Consider the following 10,143-nt stretch of genomic DNA (forward strand, 5'->3'; position numbering starts at 1 on the left):
AGGGGAGGCTCCATCACCTCAAAGATCCCCATTCCTGAGGGAAGCTCCGTTACCCTGCAGCTTCCCATGAGCGCTCCATTCCTCATAGACACCGGTTCCCAGTGGGTCGTGCCATCTGCCAGCAGACGTACATTCTGCCACCGTCCTCCACACACCTACTCTTGTGGGGAAGCACCAGCAACCTGCAGACACTTTTTCCCATGTCAGAATTCTGTCCCCCCCCAAAAGTGATCCAGTTCTGGAGGCAGCTTCACTTCCTTACAGCCAATCAGTGCCCCGGGGAAGCCCAGCAGCTACCCATCCCCCCATGGGGAGCGCCTCTACCTGCAGCCATCCATTGGCGGGGGGAACTGTACTATCACCCAGTCCCCATGAGGGAGTCTTGTTTCCTCCCTGCTGCCAGCCAACCCCCTGCCCCCTCCCCCCCCGGGGATCTCCATCACCTGGCAGACACCCATGGGCAGGGAGAGCTCTGCCATCAGCCAGTCCTCCCAGGAGAGCCCCACTTGCTTCATTGCCCTGCAGCCACCCACTTCTGGGAGCCGGCCTGTTGCCCTGCCGACCCCTGTGCCCCGGGGGAGTTCCATTACATTTGAGCTCCCGTCCCATTTTCACTCTGGAATCAGTGGGTGCCCATACATGGGGGACTCTCTTCAGGTCCATGGAGACCCCTAAAGCCTCTCTTCCTTTCCCCTCTTCCTTCTGATCGCCCAGTAATTCGCATCAGCAAAAGAGCATCTCCATTTTCTCTGAGATTATCTAATCTGCTGCCATTTCATCATACGTTTCTTTTATCATTGTACTAGCTAGATGGGTAATTGCTTTTAACTCATTTCCTTTCACTTACAAACCATCAAATGGATCAGCGGGAGCCGCAGTTTGCTGGAATATGTCAGATTTCTGCTTTTTTCTCTTTGTAAACAGCTTAGCAAATCATGTTGTGCACCTTCCTGCTCAGGGAGATGGGGTGCCGGGACAGGCACGAGTCTCGCGCTGAGCCTCAGCCAATGTCATTTTGCAGAACTGTACAACCTTGATTATCTGAAACCCTGCTCACCAACCCGCCTGCCCTGCTTCCTGGAGCCAGGGCACAGCCCCCGAGGTCAATTCAATACAATGAGAATTCTCAGAGGCTCCCACTATCAGAACTCATTCACACGCCCCAGGAGGTTTGGATAATCAACGTTTGCATTGCATTTGGAAAGGCTGACCCTGCCTTTCATGTGATGGCAACAAGAGGGCACCTTAGTTCTAGCTGGGGCATGGGAGGGGAGATAGAGCTGTGGCTGGGGATCATGCTTTGGGTGGGTTATGGTTGATGCAAATGAGAGATTGTGGGGCTCAGGGCAGCCAGTAGTAGCAGATGGGAAAATGTCTTGTAACATTTAATGCTTCTTTGACTGTTTCTAAACTAGGTGTCAATTCACAACAGGCTTCAAACGTACCAGCACAACTCCGTCCTGGGGCCCGAGAGTGGAATGCAGGCCAGCACGCGTCCTAACATGCCATGGGAGAGGCTGGAGACAGCATTGGTACCCTCCTATCCCGCCTCGGCGGGGACACTTGTACAGTGCCAGCAGATTGTCAAAGTCATTGTCTTGGACAAGCCGTGCCTCGCTCGTATGGAGCCGGCCCTCAACCAGACTCTGACCCGCTACGTCTCCTCCGATTCCTGCAGCTCCACCCCGTTGCGCAGTGCAGGCAGCGGGCTCCAAGGGACCCCAGTGAAAATCATCCATCAGCCCCCACTTCCGCCTCCACCACCACCCTACAACCACCCACACCAGTACTTCCCCCCCAGCTCCCTGCTTCATAGGCGTAGGTACTCCAGTGGATCACGCAGTCTAGTGTAGCCACACCACCAGCACCACCAAACAGCACAGATTTTCCCCAGGACCCTTTCTGTCTACAAAGAGATCTAGTTTGGGATTTATTTTTTAGTAAAAGAGAAGAAAAACCAAACCTGAACAGACCTAACTCCTCCCCATCTGCCCTGAGATGATGGTAATTGTGAAGAGCTCTTTATAGAAACTGCCAGTCCTGGAGCTCACACTTCCACCTGAGCCTCCCGCCCAGCCGCTCACGCCAACTCACTCCATGGACCCCACCATAGTTCTTTGCCACCCTGCTCCCAGTGAGCTTGTTGATTCTCTGCTTTGTTTGCTCTGTGTCTTCTGTTTGCTATTTCGGCCCCTCTTTCTCCTCCTCACCCCTCTCCTCCACCTCGCCTGTCCCCTGCCACAGATTTTATCACACGAAACTTTGACGGGTTCTGACGGGAACAGACTCACCTTTCAGAGCACCAACTTTGGGTAGAGCATGGGTGGGGTGGGGTGGGGGGAGGAGCTACTGTCCCCAACACTGCTGCCACCGTTGCTGCCTGCTAAGCTGGAGCTGAGAACTTGTGAGACTCATCACATGCTTCCGCCTCACAGCCCTTTGGTATCTTCTCCTCTCACAGCAGCCAGTTCTGAGAGAGAGCGAGCAGGAGAAGGGGAGACTGTCCCAAGCTGCGGTAGAACCCAATGATGGCCTCACTTTGAACACCAAAATGCTTTCTGTTGTTAAATTGGGCCACTGTACCACAACAGCTTTGCTGAGACCCAGCGGAACTCATCACATGTAAATACACCTGTGTGGTAGAGTATGCTCGGCGCATGCTTAGGAAAGGAAACACCAAGTTGTTCTGGGGGCACAGAAGGGAGAGATTAGCTTTCTGGGGTGGCTGCTCTCTCAAAGAGCTAGCACTGTCTGGATCCAGGGTGCTCGCGCACAGACACACACACAGGGTGGTCTTTTCTGGCACAAAGGAGTATGCTCCCACACCTGGAGGACTCCCTCAGCCCCAACCGCACCCATGTCCTCTCCCAGCTGATTTTGTGTCTCCTTCTCACTGGAATTTGTGCTCTTGAGAAAAAGCCAAATGTTAAGTTCACCTTCTGGGATGGAAAATCCCTTCATTTGGTCCTTTCCATTCAGTGTTGCACGGAGGGGGATGTTTGGAGCCAACCTTCCTGACAGCCTTGGGGACTCACGCTTTAAACACGGCCTCCTGCTTGGCTAGTCTGTTGCCCCCGCTTAAAGCTCCCTTATGGGAATTTGGTCCTGTCCTCACACTCCCACCCTTTGCACACACTGGGATCCCTCCCCCTCCCCCTAAGCCAACTTTCAGCGCTCCAGAGGGAGATGACAGCTCAGCTCCTTTCGCTTATCGGTCACACTGACATGCAGAAAGCCGGCATTAAAATGGGCTAGGGCTGTATTTTTAGAAAAAAAATCTCCCCACGCAGCGGGGAGGAGCAGGTATTAATTAGCTTAAAGGCTTTGGTCTCGCTCGCTCGGCTTAAGCAGAGCAACTTTAGAATTTGAAAATAGGGCAGAACAAGTTTTAGGTCCTTATTTTAGATTTTTAAAAAGCGTGCGAGAGAGAGAGACGATTTTTCCTTGCCACGTGCGGCTGAGACACGGGAGCCTGGTGCTGGCTGGTGACACCGCAGTTTTCTTGTCGGTCACCTGGAGGTGGGGGATTGTGGAGGACAGTGCTTGATTCATCAGGGAACGTAGGGTTGAGTCAGTTACAGGAGGGCTTTTACCCCAGTTGGCTCCATCCCCTTGAGTTCAGTGGGGCTATTCACAGAAGCAAAGGCTGTGATCTGTCAGGCCCTGCATGTCGGGCTGTCCCACATCCTTTCACATGTCAGTGGGCTCTGCCAGGACACTCGGCTTGAAGGGCTTGTGATCAGCCAGGGTTTGAACGGGATGAGGATGAAAAAGTTTCTGGATCAGGGTCATGAAAGCCACGCGCTGTGGGATGTCAGCCTGACTCCCAGGCAGGGTTGGGGGGGGAGACACGCTGTATTTCGCTGGGGCACCCAGGACAGTGCCTAGGTATTGGCAAAAAGCCTGGTAACAAGCCCAGCACTTGCTGCTCTATCCCCACATTTGGAACACACATACACCCCGTTTCAGTGAGCGTCCCGTGTACACACACCTGCAGATGCTGCTTTCTTGGCTTTGTTTTTCTGTCCGAAGCAGGATGTAATGCCTCTGCTTTTATACTTAATGCCAAATACAGATTAAAGGGAAACAAACAGGCACCACGCAGAGGATGCTTATGATGAGCCCTCCCAGTCTGTGGGCAAGGCAGGGGCCTGGAAGCTGTAAGGGCCCAAGATTAGGAAGCTCTTGCGCCTGAGAAACTGCCCCCCCACCTTTAGTGGGACCAGTTTTAAGGCCCCCTTCTTTGCAGTGCTGAGCTTTCACTGTGGCCAATGTTACATGGCCTGACTTTCAGCTACCCTCTCCTGCAGCGGGCTCTGAAATGCAGACTGACTCCCATGCCATCTGGCTTTGTAGTGAGGAGTGGGTGAGCCCTTCCAGACTAGCTATAGGCAGGATTTCGTTTGACTGGGCCTTAGCTTACTGGGAAATCCTACAGGTGGAATTTGCCATCTCGCTGCTAGCTAGCAGTTGGTAGCATTTTATTTTTACCCACTACTGATGTGGAGATGACAGCGTCTAAGCATCTCTGGTAGTTTTCGTCCTTCTCCAGGCTTATCTCTCAGCCTTGAAGGAAGGCTGATTTTTCCCAGAGTTCATTAAGCCAGTGAAGGTTTGTGTGTGTTTAAATAAATTGGATTTTATTTGACACTTAACACAAAGTGACAACAAAACACCTTAAAGTATTTGATAAAATAATTATTTTAGATAAAATATTCATAACAATGTGAAGTTCCTAGAAGAGAGATTTGCATTATTAATAATTAATTGGCGAAGTTAAGACAACATAAAAAGCAGGAAGCTTTCCTGAGTCTGCGTCCTTCCCCCCACCCCCTTAACACTGGATAAAGGACTCCTCAGTTCATAGGCTTTAAGGTCAGAAGGGACCATCATGATCATCTAGTCCGGCCTGCACATCACAGGCCACAGACCCTCACCCACCCACTCCTGCACTAGGCCTGTAACCTCAGGCTGAGTTATAGAACTCTTCAAATCTTGATTTAAAGGCTTCAAGTTACAGAGAATCCAGAAGCAAGCTAACAGTAGTGCTAGGATTTACCAATACATGGGGTGAAGGGGTGTAGTAGGGTGAGGGAGCTCCACTTCCCTGACCTACCAAAGACTGCTTCTGGTATGGAGATTTGGTCAGGGAAGCAATCACATACCATACCACCTCCTCTAGTTGGCTTCTACACTGCTGGACATGCAGCCTGTTTCCGTGAAGGTTAATTGGCAAGGGTTATTTGGTTTATTCCTTTAGTAGAAGGGGTTGCTCTAAAATCCATTGTGTAGTTGAGCCCTCTGGGACTGTGACCAGAGACCCTCTGCTGATTTTCCTTTGGGTTCGTCTAAGAGAGTTACAAGCACTTTAAAATGTGTATATACACCATCTGGCCTATTGTACTCCTGAGCCCCACTACTCCCTATCCACAGATGGACAGACATACACACACTCAGTATACTTATAATTCTGCAAGTAGACACCACTGCACATAATCTGATCACTGGCAGGGTGCCGTTAGACAAAGAGATTGAACAAACATTTTAGCGAAAGGCCTGGGGAAAAGCAAGAAACAATCCACCTCTTGCTGTGAGAAATGTGGCCCAAAGAAAATCACCAACCCACACACAATGGTTTTTCTGACTGTGAGACTGGCAGGAGATTTTGGATTGTGAGATCAGGCAGGCGCGCCTGCTGCAGAAATTAGATAAGCCAAACTGAAGTGATGATTTGCTGCTACATTCAGATCATTGCATATTAAACAAACAACACAGCATTGTACAGTAATGGTCCAGCACACAAGGAGCAAAAACCTCCTCTGGGGTAAAACAAAGTGGAAGGCACTCTGTCCCTTTACATTAGCCCAGAAGATGTCTCTCTGGTCCTGATTCTTCTCTTACACCTGTGTAAATTATCAGTAACTTTGGCTGTTACCCCAGGGCAACACTGGGATGAAAGAGAGAGAGGGGAGAATCAGGCCAGCAGATACAAGAGTATTTGGGCCATGGCTGTACAATACTACAGTATTTTTTTAATATGGATTTTCATAAATCCCAGAAGGAATTCCACAGCATCCATTGTTACCCTTTATGTGTTTGGTTGTAAAGTGGCATCTAAGTGACTCCAAATCCCCTTCTTCAAAAACTCAACCATGTTCTGCAGTATTTTGGGGCTATTGGTCTATAATACTTGAGTATTTTTTAGAAGGCTCAATCTGGAATTATTGTCATATGTTTGTGGGGCTTCTAAAACACAGTTCAATCCTGGCTGCCACAAGCTGCTACTTGGGAGAATCTCTGCTTTGAAATGGGGAATGCAAATCAGACTTCTTTGCTGACTTAGCTTATGCTGCGCCCGCTGCTCTAGCAGCTCATGCTAAGGACAGGAGCCTGGAGCTGCCAGAAATGTTTCTTGGGATCTATTTGTAATTCTCTAAAGGCTCTAGCCCATTTTCTCCCGACTGCTTTTCAGCAGCCACGCCTGGGACAGCGGCTTTTACGGCATCAGGGTCTCACACCTTCGCCACATGGCACATTCCATCTGAATGTTTCTTTTTTAAAACACAAATGTTACCTATGTGTAGGCTTTTGAGAGCACCTGTCTGTCTGTATCTGTTTCCTGCTGTAAATATCCTTCCGAGCAGCTTCCTTTGGGAACAGCGGTGTGGTCACACCTAGCAAAGAATCCAAATGGCTAATATTTTGTAACAAAAATAGACCAGAAGTATTTTATCTGTCCGATTCATAGAGTTTTAGAAATTATATTGAGATATGTCACTTGTGCACTAATGTCTTCTTTGCCTCAGCTAATTCATTGTGTCCTTAGACCCCTCTGTGCGCGTGGGCTGGATGGGCTAGGTGCCAAGGTCCTGATTATGGGAGGGGTTGAGCAGCTTGAGCTCCCATTGATGTCAATAGGAGCTGGCTGTGCTCAGCCTCTCTGAGGATCAGGCCCAAAGGCAGCCGGGAAGAAATGGTTCTCATCAGCGAGAAGCCAATTCAATGCAGGTTTGCCCCCACGGTGTGGTAGAGTGGACAGGAATGCAAAGCCTCCCTCCCGTTCCACTGGAGCATCACACAGCCAGTGGGAATTCATCTACACATTTATGTACTTATGCACCTTTGGGGGAGGAGACCTGCACACACATGCAAATGTGTGTACACAGCAGATAATACCATGTTCACATGCTGCATTTACATACACATGTATCATGTACATGCAGGCTGCAGATAAACTCACACACATAGACATATGCATATGCTGGACATAAACACAGCACATGCAAACAGGCTGTACTTGCAAGGACACAGTGCAGCTAATGTATTTGCACATGTGCTGAACATACAAATATATACGGTACAAAAACAAACACACTGCATATACAGTCATACAATGTCCAAACATTGCAGCCATACTATCTGTGGATGTGAGCTTACCACATGTCTTAAGCTAAGCAGACTCAGGGTTGGTTAATATTTGGATCGGAGACATAATAAGGGAAAACTGCTCTTCCCATTCCAAACATAGATACACACATATTTATATGAAAGGTTAACACTAATGTCAATGAAACTGACTTATGTAAAACTCTGCACAGCCATGGGAGAACAGACCTCCTCATATATGTAGAAAAACAGGTACACACTGCGTGAGATCTCCTCCCTGATGGATGCATGTAGCACCTCCATATCCTTACGGAAGACAGTCCAGGGCAGGTATTGATTGCACCATGGTGCAAATCCTTTACTGACTACAATGCATTCCACAGACACCCACATCCCCTGGCAAAGGGCTTGTGCAGATAAAAATCCCCTTTCAGTTTAAGACAGGGAATTTCCCAGGGCCTGGAGGGTCACATTCATGTTCGCAATATCTGTATTACCTGGAGCTAATGATGAATATCAGCCCATCTCATGCTAATTCATTTTCGATGATGTTCTTAAACAGGCGCTTGTCTGGAGAAGCCCTTTCTGCCTGATGTTTACATCACACAAATGGCTGTAAAGAGGAAAGCAATAAAAAAGATTCTCTGTATGCGATATGCTCATGCCCTACTTCCACCCTGCTCTGACTCACAGATATTCGTTATTATTAACTACTGCAGAGCCCAAAGGCTGGCCGCATCGTGCAGGGCACTGTACCCACACAGAATCAATCCCTGCCTGAAGCACTAACACGCTAAAAGACACATCCCCCCCTGCTATCTATGGATATACAGGGCTTACATTCTCAGAAAGTATTTCCCAGAACACCCCCCCATGGGAGGCACTAGAGCTCAGGGCTTCAGCCCCTCAGGGTACGCCAGGGCTCAGGGCTTCTGCCTCGTGGGTTTGAAAATATTTACCTGAATTTAAGCCCTGGGGATATATATTATATAATGCTCTCATTAGAACAGGTCGAAAAATGCCAATTCATTTTCACAGGAAATTTTGAAACACGTTAATTAATTTAGAAACTTTGAGAAAGTGCTTAAAGTTAAGCAAGCGCTGATGTGCTTTGCTGAACTGGGGCTGTAGCACAGACCCCAATGAATGAGACAGGGACGGCTCCTCTGAACTCCGAAACTGGTTAACCCCCACCCCCCTCCATTCATGGTGTTTCTGGAGACAAGCTTTCATCCAAAGACCAAAACAAATGAGGGAGCTGTAGTGCTTCAGTGTAGACCCTGCCTACGCCAATAGGTTCTCCTGTTAGCATAGGTAACCCACCTCTCTGAGAGGCGGTAGCTAGGGCACTGGAAGAATTATTCTGTCGGGCTAGGTCAGCATAGCTACATCTCTCGGTGTGTGGATTGTTCGCACCTCTGAGAGATGTAGCAATGCCGATGTAATTTCCCACTGCAGACCAGCCCAGAGAGGGCTAACATCTGGGTCCCAGGAGAGCTACACAGCTGTGCAGCTCTCACTCCATTAATGGGGGGGTCCCAAGGAACAAAAGCTATCATGTCCCATTCTATTGTCAATTAACTTCATCAGGCAGATACCGACTAAACAATCTGTCTGTGAAACAACTGTCCATGAGGTTGCAGGAGTGGTCTCCCTAGAAGGCTCCTGTGGGCCCAATTCTCCTCTCACTTAATAGTAACATCAGTGTTAATCCAGAGTTACTCTGCTGAAAATCCACTGAATTACCCTGGTGCAAGTGAGACTAGAAGCAGGCGGTGTGTTGTCTTGGAGATTCAAGTATGACACCCTTTCAAACTGCCCCGGAATAGAGTCTCATCAAAAGTCACAATGGCAGTTCATGGCCCAGATCCTTTAGTAATGCCAGTAAGACTCACTGAAGTCAAGTGGACTGCTCATGAGTGAGAATTACCCAGCGAGTAAGGGCTGCAGGTTTATTTGTGGGCTGGACTCTGATCTCAGTTACACTGGTGTAAATCCAGAGCAACTCTACTGCGGTCAACAGAGCAACTGGTGTAACTGAGATCAGCATCTGGCCTAGTGTCTGCACTGTCTGTATAAATCTGCACACCCACATACCTGTACGGTGTACGACTGTATCTCCCTCAAGGGGTCTAGTGACAACACAAATGATCAGGTTTACAGAAATGCCCCTCCCCACCTCCCCCTCTCCCCCCGGCCAGAAATAGAGCCTGAGAATAGGAACAGGCTGGGTATATCCTATTGTTGCTTAGCACAGATCATAGTGGTAGCACTTCCTGTCTCTCAGTAAGCCCCCTTTCCACTTTCTTTCTTTTTTGGTTTTCTTTTCGGTTAACCATCTACCTTTTAATTTTCATTCAGCTTGCAGGATTTAGGTACAGACTGTTACTCCCATTCAAATCAGCAAATCATTCCAACCAATGTGAGTCATTCAGGACAATAGTGAGGCTAAATTTGTATGCAGCTCTTTGAAAATATTGGTGCTAAAGTTCCACAAGTGAGATTATTTCAAGCAACACTGTAATATAGCGTTACAGCCTGACAGTATCGCACACGGCTATGGCTGCAAACACGCTTCAGTCATTCAGTTCTGACATGTTCCTGCACAATCAGTCCTGACCTTTTAAACCTCTAGCTCTGCAGGGGGGAAAGCCAATGAGTAACACTGAGCTCCTGTTAAAAAAAAAAAAATTAAAAAAAACACACACATTTGGACTGTAGCTATGACAGTGGTTGGGCATTCTATAAGTGATATGA

Source organism: Emys orbicularis, chromosome 1, assembly GCF_028017835.1.
Source record: "Emys orbicularis isolate rEmyOrb1 chromosome 1, rEmyOrb1.hap1, whole genome shotgun sequence".
NCBI lineage: Eukaryota > Metazoa > Chordata > Testudines > Emydidae > Emys > Emys orbicularis.